This window comes from Panthera onca, chromosome D2, assembly GCF_046562875.1.
Source record: "Panthera onca isolate mPanOnc1 chromosome D2, mPanOnc1 haplotype 2, whole genome shotgun sequence".
Taxonomy (NCBI): domain Eukaryota; kingdom Metazoa; phylum Chordata; class Mammalia; order Carnivora; family Felidae; genus Panthera; species Panthera onca.
This window is the reverse complement of record NC_138349.1, coordinates 36,112,655-36,125,965: the sequence shown is the minus strand read 5'-3', so window position 1 is coordinate 36,125,965 and position 13,311 is coordinate 36,112,655. Positions and strand designations below refer to the sequence as shown.

General features: G+C 45.9%; 1 long non-coding RNA gene across 2 annotated transcripts; it reads right to left on the bottom strand.

Moving 5' to 3' along the window:
• Positions 1 to 11,381: 11,381 nt before the first annotated feature.
• LOC144613239 (uncharacterized) lies at positions 11,382 to 12,760 on the bottom strand. Of its 2 annotated transcripts, none has more exons than XR_013550634.2 (3): positions 12,541 to 12,760; positions 11,786 to 11,936; positions 11,382 to 11,538 (listed from the first exon to the last, which is right to left on the bottom strand). It is a non-coding gene; the product is annotated as an uncharacterized LOC144613239 (long non-coding RNA). The 2 variants fall into 2 exon arrangements; XR_013550635.2 differs by lacking the exon at positions 12,541 to 12,760 and adding an exon at positions 12,354 to 12,520.
• Between the last annotated feature and the right edge of the window lie 551 nt (positions 12,761 to 13,311).

Genomic DNA, 13,311 nt, shown 5'->3' with positions numbered 1-13,311 from the left:
TGTTCACTGCAGCCCTATTTACAATAGCCAAGACGTGAAAGAACCTAAGTGTCCATCAATGGATGAATGAATAAAGAAGCTGTGGTGTGTATATGTGTGTGTGTGTATACACACACATATGTATGTATACATATATATACATATGTATATACACATACATACATACACACACACACACACACACATAAAATGGAATATTACTCAGCCATAAAAAGAAGGGAAATTTTGCCATTTTACAACATGGATGGACCTTGAGAGCATTATGCTGAGCGAAATAAGTTCGACATAGAAAGCCAAATACTGCATGATCTTTCTTATATATGAAATCTAAAAATAAATTAAAATTAAAATTTTAAAAAAAGTTCATAGATACAGAGAATAGATTGGTGGGCCAGGGGGAGGGGTGGGTAAAATGGGTGAAGGTAGTCTAAAAGCACAAACTCCTAGTTATAAAATAAATAAGTCTTAGGGATGTAATGCACAGCATGGTGACCGTAGTTAACAATACCTCACTGCGTATCTCAGAGTTGCTAAGAGAGCCAGTCTTAAAAAATGTTATCACAAGGAAAAAAATGTGTAACGACGCACGGTAATGGGTGTTAACCAGACTTATTGTGGTGGTCACTTCGCATATATACACATATTGAATTATGTTGTGCACCTGAAACTAATGTTATATGTCAATTATTTCCCAACAAAAAAGTAGCCATTCCTTTTTTTTTTTTTTTAGCTTTATGAGATGCATAAGCTATTTAGAGTCATAAGGAATGACACAAAACGCACATAAATAAAAAGTACTCATGTTTCTTTGGCAAAAATTCTGAGTTGCTTTTATGTTGTCTAAGGAATTTGACTATGAGAGATTCGAAAAGGGAGTCAGTACTAGGCCAGCGTAAATGTAAGTCAAGGCCACACCTTCCTGACTGTGGGAGCATGGGTGTCCCCCCAACTCCCAGAATTTACAGGAGTTGCTTGTTTTCTCTTTTCCGGCCTCTCTCAGAGCCCTTCTGCCTCTCCTTTCTGCAGAAGGCCCAGCACTGCCCCGGAATCCTGGAGTACAGTGACCAAGGTCCCAGCTTTCCCAGAACTGCCCAGTGTTAGCACGTAAAGCCCCGCAGCCGAGGAGACCCCTCAGTCCTGTGCACCGAGACGGCTGTTCACCCGGGTGCCTGCGCGGCGGCACCCAGATCAAGCCCTGTGGGATTAGCTCTTGTCTGCACCCAATTTTACTTCAAAGCCAGTACTTTTTTTCCTTTGGTAATCTCACTAACGCTCCTGTGAGTCTTGTCAGAGATGATTAGAGTGAAATTTGGGCAACACAAATGGAATGAAAAAGGGAGATGGAATTTCGACACACACACCCCCCCCCCCCCCCCCCCCGAAATAACTGGTGCACACGTGGGGAAGGGAGAACGTGTGTAATATACTCGGGAAGAGACAGAACAGGCCAAGTTTCTGACCTGGGAGGCGGGGTAAGGCCTTGGTGGTTGCCACGCCCGGTCACACGATTCCCCGCACTGGCCTCCAGGGGGCGCCATCAGCCCGCAATAGTAGTGTTGCCTTGGGGGCAAGTTGGGAGGAAGCCGGTGGATCCGGAGGGTGAGGACTAAGAGGATGCACCTCTCCACCCCCCCCCCCCCCCCCACACACACACACACCTCACCAGCTTTAGGGGTGGGGTGTGCAAGAAAGAGGTGCTTACTAGGAGGGGAGCACCTGATTTCCTGCTCGTTAACTCTAGCGGTGATAAACATGTCCATCTCATCAGACCCAAGTTCTTTCATCATGGCTGTAATTTGTGGGCCCCGTTTACTTTGGAAAGAATGAGAAACCTCATCCTCTCTATCTCAGGCATCTGTATCCCCAAGGGAAAGAACTCTGAAAGCCGGTTACAGCAGGTAGCAGTGAGGCCAGGCCTCCCACACGGTGTCCCTGCCGCCCAGCTGCTTTTACAGGGAGCCTCTGGGTCACCAGCCTGAATGAATAGAGGGCTGATTGCTGATTGCCACTCCGCACTGATTGATGCGTGTTGATTCCATTTGAAATGTTCTGAGAAAAGGACCGTTACTTGAAAGGAGAAATGCGGATGAACACAATGAACATTACGGAGAGATTCCAAAACCACTAGGAGGTCAGGCTCCTTCCCGAGCGAGAATGTGGAGCGAGAATGTGCCACGGAAAGCATGAGAGTGTTTCCAGCAGCCTCTAGTAATTTAAGAACCCCTGTAACAAAGGCTTTACATCGTCTCCTTGTCACAAGCCCACGGGTGTAAATTGTTAAAAGACAAGCCAACAGGCCCAAACTGGAGTCCCTTATGCTAGTTCCCACGCACCAAACCGAAGGCACCCAATTAGTTTCAGCCCTCCCAGAAATGGAATCTTAAACCAGTCCATCAGGACTTGCCTATCAACACTACTTAGGAAACCTGCATGATAGACTCCTGCCATCCCCTAAAGGCAAGTAGCCTTGCAATAAACAACCGCTTTTTGGCCCGATATAACTACCTTGTCCTGCTCCTTTCTGTCTATGCAAGTCATTTACTGCGTACAGCTCCTCAGAGCTCCTTTTTCTCTGCCGGATTGGATGCTGCTTGTTCCAAATCAGTTTTTTGCTCTTAAAATGTTGACTATGCCTCAGTGAATGGGTCTTTTAATAGAATCAAAAAGTATAGAAGCTGGTCCAGTGCTAGTTCTGCCGTTGCCCTTTGTGTGATCTCTGGACAAGCCACGTGAATATGGGCCTCAGTTTCCCCATCTGTAAAATGACGGAGCTGGGCTGGATGGTACCCAAAGTCCCCCCAGGGCGGCACTTCAGGCGGGGGATCGCACTCACCACGGAAGCGGGACCAGTTCTCAGACATTTTGCTCTTCACACTTCATCACAACTCTTAAAAGTATCAAGAACTCCAAGGAGTTTTTGTGTCTGCGGGTTATATCTGTCAATAGCTATCGTATTAAATTTGAGAATTTTTCAAATTTGATTTGCGATTTGGGAAGTCAAAAGTTATCGAATTAAAGCTGAGAAAAATTTAAAACAGGAATACATAACTACACATGCAAAACTCTCATCATCCATTACATATTCTGTGGAAAATTCCTCTGTAAGAAGGAAACTGACATATAATAACTCCTTAGTCTTATGATGAAAGTTTTGATCTCATTGATCCCCCTCCCCCCATAAGGGTCTAAGACCCCAGAGGCCCCCAGACCACACCATTGTGAGCACTGCTGATGTCAGGAACACCCCTGACTCCTGAACTTGCGTTTGAATCTTGGTTGTGCTACTTGCTAAATACGTGACCTTTACAGTTTCCTGTAAAACTGTAATAATAAGAGTACCTCATTCACAGGCTTTCAGAAGGGTTAAGTAAAATAACGCATGAAAAGCACCTCAACGTATGTAAGTGCACCATAAATGTAGATGATTGTTAATCCACTAAAGATACATTTCCATCAAAGAAGTACATTTAGAAACTTAACAACAGAAAAAAGAAAACTTACCGGTACCAAAGTTGCTACCTTTTCAGACAGCAGCCAGAATACAGGCCTGTGCGGAGACTTCGGGCCAGTCCTTCCGGTCTCCGAGCTGGAGCCCTGTCTGCGTTAGCAAAGTCTGGGCAGAGTGACCCGGGCCCGACCAGAGCTCTGTCTTTACCACGTTCAGCGGTAACTGCGGCCGGCGCAGATCTTCCCACTTAGGCCGAAGTGTTTTCACTGGTGGCGTCCCCCACAGCTGCGTGTGCCCAGCACCTATTTGGAAACTACCTCATTGAACAATTTCCTTACTCTCAACACCTGAGCCCCCACAGATACGTGGGGGGGGGGGGCTTCTTTCGCTATTTGGCAGTCAGTACCCATCACGACGGACTCTTTGACATACAGGAATTTCAGTCTATACTCCCTAGGTGCAAGGTTCTCTCCAGGCCCCTATCTCTGCCCCTTAAATTTTCCATTTGTCTTGCTTGATGTCATGTACAGGTCGTAACTCTGGATGTACAGTGGAATCATCTGGAAGGCTGAAATACAGCCTGGGACCCACTTCCCAGAGATTCTGATATGTCTCTGGTGGGGCTCCCTGGGGATTCTCATGTAGCGCTAGGCTTGAGAACCACTGTTCTGATTGCCTTGTGGTTCTCGAAGTGTGGTCGTGGCCAACAACATCAGCATCACCTGGACCCTTGTTAGAAACGCAGGTTCTCAGGCCCACCCCAGACCTACTAACGAGGGACCCAGCGATCTGTGTTTTACCAAGCCCTCCAGGTGACTCTAATGCACGCAAGTTCGAGACTCCGTGCTCTTGATTGCCACGTCTCCACGGCTTCCACATCCACCATCACCATCACCATCACCTCCATTAACTAGACAAGCCCACGAAAGGAAGGTATCAGTTTCCTGTCTTCCAGTGTGCAGATGCCCATGTGCCCTGCGGTGGCACAGCTTGGGTGACTCTGACGGCATTTGTATGCAAAGTCCTTCTGCAGAGCTGCTGGCTTCTGGAATGAGAGGATGAAGCAGAGGTCACTAGGGGTCATACACACACACACACACACACACACACAGCCAATTAATAATTGCAAGTAATAATTGCACAAGTTATAAAGTACCCAAGTAATAATTGCACAAATGTTCACTGAGACATCAGGCTACTGCTAAGGGTATTAGAAAGGCAGGTAAATCTTGGGGCGCCCCGGTGGCTCAGTTGGTTGAGCATCTGACTTCAGCTCAGGTCATGATCTCATGGTTTGTGACTTGGAGCTCTGCCTAGGGCTGTCTGCTGTCAGCATGGAGTCTACTTCGGATCCTCTGTCCCCCTCTCTCTCTGCACCTCCCCCGCTCATGTGCTCTCCCTCTCAAAGTAAATACATAAATAATAAAACATTAAAAAAAAAAAACAAAAAACAAAGACAGGTAAATCTCAGCCCCTGCCCCAAGGAGCAAATGGTCTAATAGGCACAAGACACACATACAAACAAAAAGGCAGAATACCAGGGACTTCAGAGAGACACAGCAATGCTAAGATCACATGATAGCTAACATTGACTGAGTGCCCTCTAGGCCAGGTCAAGCGCAGAGAGCTGGTGGTGTAAATCCTCACAAAACCTCACTTAATCCTCACAACAAACTGAGACTTACGTGCTAGTATCACTCCTCTTTTATAGATGAGGAGACAGGGTTACAAAGAGTGACTCCATTGTTAGGGGACACAGTTAGCAGGTCGGACCTTCAATCCTGGCAATCATGTCGCTACATGTGCTATTTGTAACAGGCAGAGGGTATAAGAGAGACTTGGACATTTCCCAGCCAATGCTAAAAAAAGAAACTTTCCTAGGGTTTGTGCAAATGGGTTGAGACAATGGCAGGATTCAAACAGCTTCCGGTTAGACTAAGAAAACCAGAGGAAACCAGGTGTTGAATTTTCATACCCTTTCACCTGCAGAGGGCTTGGAGCGTAGAAGAGGGTCAGAAATGCCAGCTTAAAGAATCCTCAGCCATTCTTCCTGGTGCACAGGAATCAGGCTTCGTGTCTGCTCTGTCCCGCCTTCGGCATCTAAGAGAGGCTCTCATCCTTAGGAATCCCGAACAACAAGGCTCCCTCTGGCACAACAACCAAGAGGAAAATCACAACCACCTCTACACCGTGACTGCCTTCTCAACAAATTTGCTAAAAAGAATGGAAAATATTTACAAGTATGAAACAATATTTGCATGTTCGATAATTAATCTAATTCTTAGTTATTCTTTATAGAAGTGCCATTTTATTGTGGAAACCAATATACTGAAGATCTGTAGGACTGCCTGCCCATACTTGTTCTGTTAGAAACTGCCACTCACCCCATCCATGTCTCTCGTGGGAGCTACTGTGTGTGTGTGTGTGTGTGTGTGTGTGTGTGTGTGTGTATTTACATGACCCACCAAAAGTAATCACAGTTCATTTGTACAAGAGTTGACACTCAATCCAAAGTGGGCTATTAACTCCCATGCTTGGGAATTTTTGGACTCCACGCTGACAGTCTCCCTCTGGTGACCAAAGCTGGAAGGTACACAGCACAAAGTTGGACACTTTTCCTGGCCATGTGCAATTATCCAGTCTGCAAGCAAAGAAAAGGAAACTGACAACCTACAGACAGAGCAGCAGAGACGAGGGAGAGTGTCCTCCTGCTCTTTGAGAACCTGACTTTGGTCATTCCTGAGACTGGTCTGCATCCCTGCTCTTTCCCAGATGTGGTTTTTCAACATTTCCTTAGACTGTGTGATTCCGTCAAATCCCCTTTGAAATAAAGCTGATTGGAATTTTGATTCCATCACTTTTACAACAGCTCTGACCAAAGCAGATGTTTGAGCAGCTTTCGGGTGAGTAAAATGAATACAAAACAGAAATCAAGCCGTAGCTCTAACTTCTCATTTTCTGCTGCCTCATGTTTTTCTTAATTTTAAACATATGGATTTCAGTAGATATCCTCGAAGGGTGAGTTTTGTAATTTTTTTAAGCAATTTTTTTAATTGAATTATAACACACACACACACACACACACACACACACCAAAGTACTGTGCAATCACGACTTCTCACAAAATATATCCACCCATGTAACTAACACCCTGATCAGGAATCAGAACCTTTCCAGTGACCCAGAAGGCTCCCTTGTACCCCACTACCAGCAGGATACCCCCTCCCAAGATAGCCAGCCACTCTTCTGACTTCTGACCTCAGAGATTAGTTTTGCCTGCATTGGTACTTTAAGGAATCACACACCATGTTCTCTTTCATGTCTGGTTTCTGTCTCACTCGTGAGACACATCCATGCATGTGAGGTAGTCCATTCTTTGCTGAGTAGTACCCCCAGCTTTGAATTTTAAATCTGATTTTTACGTACATAAAGAAACCAGATATTATATGGGGTCATTTAGCAGAAGTGGCTGTTTGTTCTCCCGATGACATGTGGATTGCGATGGCGAAAGAGCTATGTCAGGCAAGCTGCCTGGAACTTCGCAGCAGAGAGAAACTGGTCTTGAGAAGTTGAAAATTTTATTGAGATTATTATCCCGCTCAGCTCAGGTGAGGATGTGGGCTGCTTCCTTTTTATGAAGGAGGAGAAAACAACAAATGACCTGGCTCCTATCCTCCTTGGTTGGAAAAGAGCTTCTAAAAGAAAAACATGGCATAGCTCTCCTTGGAAGTGACCCTTCCAAAAGCCTAATCAGACTGCATATTGTTTATTTCAGAAATAGAGTATGGTGACTCTCAAGACAAATAACCCTTTACTGCAATTTGTGTCGTAATTTCTGGAAGACAACAGTATCCTCATTTTTACCAAGCAAGGAAACAGTAGTTTATCCACAGGGCCCTTCTGTCAGCCCTTCCTTCACCGGCCCTGAGTTACAGATTCTGAATATAATTGCCATCAGTCCTGTAGTTTTCCATCCTTATGCTCCATGGGAATTAGAATGCAAACAATTACAAGCCCTACTTCAGCTGGTTTTAAAACTAGGAAAAATTTAGGGGCTCCTGGGTGGTTCGGTCAGGTGAGCATCCAACTCTTGATTTTGGCTCAGGTCATGGTCCCAGGCACGTGGGATGCAGCCCTGCGTCAGGCTCTGCTTAAGATTCTCCCTCTCTCTTCCTCTCCCACTTGTGCTCTCTCTCTCAAATAAAAAAAAATTTTTTCAACTTGAAAAATTTATTATTTTCCATCCCAAGAAATATGGAACTAGGTTAAGTAGACTCAATGAAACTGATAGGGACCTGGGTTCTTTCTGAATCAGACTGTCCAAAGGAGAGCACCCCACAGATCCAAGGAGACTGAGGCTATTCCAGGAATTATGTCCAGAAACAACTTCCAGCAGCAAAAGAAGCTGTGTTGTCTGCCGTCCTCCCTCTCTCTGTCTCTGAAGAAACCTTCCTCAGAAACCTACCACTCCTCATTGTTATGCCCAGAATTCATGATCCCCAAAGACCGCCAGGGAGCCGAGTCCGATGTAAAAGCAAAAGAGCCTTTATTCGAGCTAGCTCGAGCTCAATCCCCTACCTGCACTGAGGCAGTGGTGAGATACCAGGGAGAGAGAGCGAGTTTCAAAAGGACAAAGGTTTTATTAGGGCCTAGGGGCAGTTGGTGAGGTAATGGCTGTGGCCTCAGCCGATTGCCTGGGGAAGGGTCCGAGTCCTGTTAGGCAGGTGGGGGGGGGGGGTGCGGTTACTCAAGGGGAGGAGGTGTGGTCAAGGTGAAGGACACAGAACAAGATGGAGTTGGCCGGCATAGGCCCGCCCTTTCACTCATCAGCTAGAATTACATTCAGACCCATTGGTAAAACTAACCAATGGCAGAAGTCAGAGGGAATGGGATTACTACACTTAGCCTATAACAGCAGTGTTATCCCTAAAACTAGGAATAGAGTCCTCTTGCCTGAGTCACTTTCAAGCAAACAATGGTCCTGCTGGCAACAAAGGAAAGGAGAAGATCACTGGTCTGCCAGCAACCCAACTATTGTCTTCCACAGTCCACCCCTTTGGCTTTCCAACATCTATACATACCCCATGTTCAACGCATCATTCAAAACATGCTCATACTACCACGAAATACAAAGAGTCCCTCCATAAGTAAACATAACCTAATCTCATTGAGAACAAACAAGGTAAATCCAATAAAAACTGTCACCACTGGTCTAAGGCATATATTATTTCCCGCAGGACAGATACAGCAAATATAATTCCCATGACCAAGCCAATCCCACCATCCCTGGTTCTGCTCTCCTGGAGGACTTCCCCTGCCGCCTTGGCCTTTATGGCCACCTCTGAGATAATCACTGAAGAAGATGTTCTCCTGAATCTGCTGGATTTAGCAGCCCACTTCTTACAGGTACAAATCCTATAGCCTCAGGACCACCTTAGGGCTTGAATGTCCCAGACTTTCATCAACCGAGTTTGGAAATAACTTCTGGTTCACTCTAGGGATCAGTACTAGCCAATGATATTGTCTGAATGAGGTCTCTGTGTCCCACAACCCCTGTCTCCTCACAATGCTTCTCTGTGCTTTCCCACCTCAAGCCCAAAGTTGCATGGCCTTCACTTTGAGACTGTTGATACAATCACCCAGTGCTGGTTGGGGGAGCAGGGCAGAGGTGGGGAGAGGAGGCAGCACCGGAATCCCAGCCCTCCCAGGCACATCTCAGCCACATTGTGCCTCTTTTCTTATGAAGATGTGAGCAGGGCTATTAAGGGGAGGTGTGGAGAATCACATTTGCTTTCGTCTCAACCCTTTCAGTTTTATTTCCTTCTACATTTCTTTCTTCCCTACCTTTTTTTGGGAGAGAAGGCAGATCAATTTTGGACCAAATTGAAATTTCTAACTTTAAAGTCAACTTAGATTGCAGGTTACAAGCCGAAAGAGTCTATATTAGAAATTGTTGCACTATATGCTAACATGGATGTAAGTCGTAAAAAATCAAAAAAAGAAAACTCTATTTTCTTCCCTTTTTGCATTCAAGCAAGCCTCTGTTCATCTAATTTTTCCCCAAGACTTCTCTTTCTGGAAGCCTGCAAGAAATAGACAACACATGCCAATATCCCCAAATTTCCTACGATTACCTCTAATCCTATACTCTCTACAAGCAGATGATCAGGAGCCTGAGGTCCAACAAGTGACAATTGGGTCAAAAGACCTCAGACTCAGAAATTCTGAAATATGCCTTTTGCCGTTACAAAATGTATAAATGCTTCATATAGGAAGAAGTCAAGGAGCTGACCACCAGCGGTAGCCACGTACTACCAAACCTCAGTTCTTGAAATACCAGCTTTATTTTTCCTCTTTATGCATGAATGAACTCCAGTTTTCTCTGCCCACTCCACGTTTCCAGATATTCTTTCAGAATCTACAGCAAAGGGAGGCTTTTCTGAAAAGCCACCCTTCTGAAAAAGGATTTGAATCCACATTCTGAAAACAAGGTGAGTCACAGCAAACAATGGAAAATATACATCTGAAAACAGATGAAGATACACTTCCTACAATAAAAGAGGGGAATCATTCTTTTGAGCTGAAGAAGGAAGGGGACTATAACAGGGTTTCTTTGTTCACTGGGATTTTTCTCTTTTAGAAAATACAACACAAAGTCTAAGTTAGCTTTTTTTTTTTTAATTTTTTTTTAACATTTATTTATTTTTGAGACAGAGAGAGACAGAGCATGAACAGGGGAGGGGCAGAGAGAGAGGGAGACACAGAATCTGAAACAGGCTCCAGGCTCTGAGCTGTCAGCACAGAGCCCGATGCGGGGCTCGAACTCACGGACCGTGAGATCATGACCTGAGCCGAAGTCGGACGCCCAACCGACCAAGCCACCCAGGCGCCCCAGTTAGCTTTTGTTTTAAGAAGGATGCTTGTCTGGGGCACCTGGGTGGCTTAGTCAGTTGAGCATCTGGCTCTTGATTTGGGCTCAGGTCATGATCTCACGGTTTGTGGGAGCAAGCCCCGCATCGGGCTCTGTGCTGATAGTGTTGAGCTTTCTTGGGATTCTCTCTCTCCCTCTCTCTGACCCTCCCCCCCTCTCAATCTCTCTCTCTCTTAAAATAAAGAAAAAACTTTGTTGTTGTTGTTTTTTTAAAGAAGGATGCTTGTGCTCATCAGTGTTCCACTAATGGCCAGTTCATTTTCCTCCATGAGCCCTGGGAGAAGGATTGGTGCCGGTGCCCCATGGAACTTTCTGCTTTCGGCACTCTTATCAAAGCCAGCATCTAACCCGGAAACATGTCATGCGTACAGGGAAGGCACACTGAATCCCACAGGACTGGAAAGTCTCAGTGTTCCCAGCATTAACACCAGCATCCTGGGACTCACCACATGGTTCTAGTGGCATAATTTTCATCACACATGGGTTTGACAGTTTTTGACATTATTCAAACCCAGTCAAATTCCCTACCCAAAGTGCCTACTCCTATCCGGTTTTGAATTGAATGTTAATCAGTTCTACTTTATACAAGGTCAGCACATTTGTCCAAAATGCAGCCATGTGCCAAAAGCAAGGTGGCTACAGTATATCATGTTTGCCAGTTCATCCCTCATGGTTGGCATGTCCCTGGCACATGGCAGGGGCTCAACAGTACTTACTGTGTCGATGACTAGCTGAAAAGAGACATGTGGGGGCACCTGGGTGGTTCAGTTAGTTAAGCATCTGACTTTTGGTTTCAGCTCAGGTCATGATCTCTCAGTTCGTGAGTTCGAGCCCCGCATTGGTCTCTTCACTGACGGTGTGGAGTCTGCTTGGGGTTCTCTCTCTGCCCCTCCCCAGCACTTTCCCTCTCTCTGCCTCACTCAATATAAAGGATTAAACATTTAAAAAAAAAAAAAAAGGAAAGGAAAGAGACATGCCCATTCAGACATTTCACTGGTCACATTGAGTTGTTTGCAGTTTACTAACAATGCAAAGAGGAGCGGGACGTGGCAAAGCCAGATTTTTGTATATCTGAAATCTTTTATAGCATCATCAGACTTGGAGTCTTGCGTTTCTTGTCAGATATTGTCTATTCACATCCATTCCCTCCCAGGCAGACCTGCAGGCAGAGAGCAGAAAGTAAAAAAAAAAAAAAAAAAAAAAAAAAATCCAGAATGAATCTCTTTCTACATTTTTCTTTCTCCACCCTAAATTCCTGATTCTGAGCCAGGTGACTGTGAGGTCTCGGCCTGAAACAGCCACGATGATTGGCCCCAACGAGACTCCTTAAACCCTGCCTCTCCTTCCTTCTTCCCTCAATCTCAGAAGTAACTGCTGCCTCCCAATTCCCACGACTTTGTCCTCACCGCCGGAAGAGTCGTTATTACTGAGAGTCGCACGCCCATGACTGTAAAATGACTGAAAACACACAGCTGTTTCTCGCTTCGCCGGATCAGGCCTTCCTTGTGGGCGGCGCCCATTTGTCGTTCTACCGACCGGTACAGTGCTGAGCGCATCCTTTGCCACGTGAAAGAAGAAATAAATAAATGAATAAATAAATAAATAAATAGCGGAGATACATTGTTTTCCTCTCTGTGAACTGAGAATTTACAGGCCAAAAAGGAAAGCCCGAGAAAATGTCTTTCTTTTGTATGGCGCAAAGGGACAAAAGTAAGGGGAAGTTCAGGACTTAATTCGGTGGAAAACCAATGAAAGGGAAGAGGAGTCTAATTCTCCTCGGGCTGTTATTCTAGAGAATGTGTTCAGTACGTGAAAAGCTCTTGAGGCTCTTCTTATCAAGACACGGGGGTCTACTACTTCCTTCCCCTTGAACCTGAGCCTCTCTTGCTGACTTGGTTGTAAGCAATAGGAGGCAATGGAAGTGATAGAAAATCACTACGGAGGCTAAGCCAGAAAAGTCTCTGCTGCTTGCACCTGGTTCTCTTAGGAGGCTCACCCCGGGGCAGCCTGCCCCTGCCACCACGTAAAAGCCCGACAAGGTGGGACCACCGTGCAGGAGAAGCCACCTGTGGGCCTCTGGGCAGCCCCAGCTGAGTTCCCCGTCAACAGCCAGAGTCCGTTGTCAGCCCTGTGTGGGAGCCGCCTGGGACATCTGGCTCACCGGAGCCTTGGGACGACTGACCCCTGCGGACCTCTGATGGCAACCACTCCAAAGACCCCAGCAAGGGCTACTCTGATGAACATTTCTCCATCTGACCCACAAAATCACGACCAAAATATCGCGATCATTTTAAACCACTAAATGTGGGGACAGTTTGCTCCGCATCGAGGATTCCGACTGTAGAAAACCCCAGAAATTTCCTCCCATTCCTGAAGGGGGCAGCTGAGCCCTCTGTCGACGTTCAGACCAAGCATGCACGAGGACATACAAGCGCACCATTTATCGGCGACTGTCTCAGCCCAGAAGTAAGAGCAGCTTCAGAGCTTGCAAACGTAGAACCCATCAACATGTAAATTAAAATCACAAAGGACTTCTGGAATGGAAGCAGTCGCTCCTTAATTAAGAAATGCAAAAACTAAGAGGAGAGTCTGTTAGGGTGATTATTCGAGGCTTCCGGGAAGTGATGTTTCTCAGTTACTGAACAAAGACTTGGTTACTAGAAAGGCTCCGAAATTATTCTCCTCTGAAAGGAACGGAAGGAAAAAAAAAAAAAAAAAAACATTCACAGAAATATCTTGTGATTGAAGCCAGTTCTGCCCCCAGGCGGGGACGCAGAGCTGACTTCACCCCCTCCAGCGTCCCCGCGACTGATCTCGCGACAATGAGTCCAAACTTCCTAATACTCCCTCCAGCCAAGGCCGTGGTGGGAAACCTTTCCCCACCGCCAGATCTTTCCACGGGTTGGCAGGGTTCGTAACTCAGAGCTTTCAC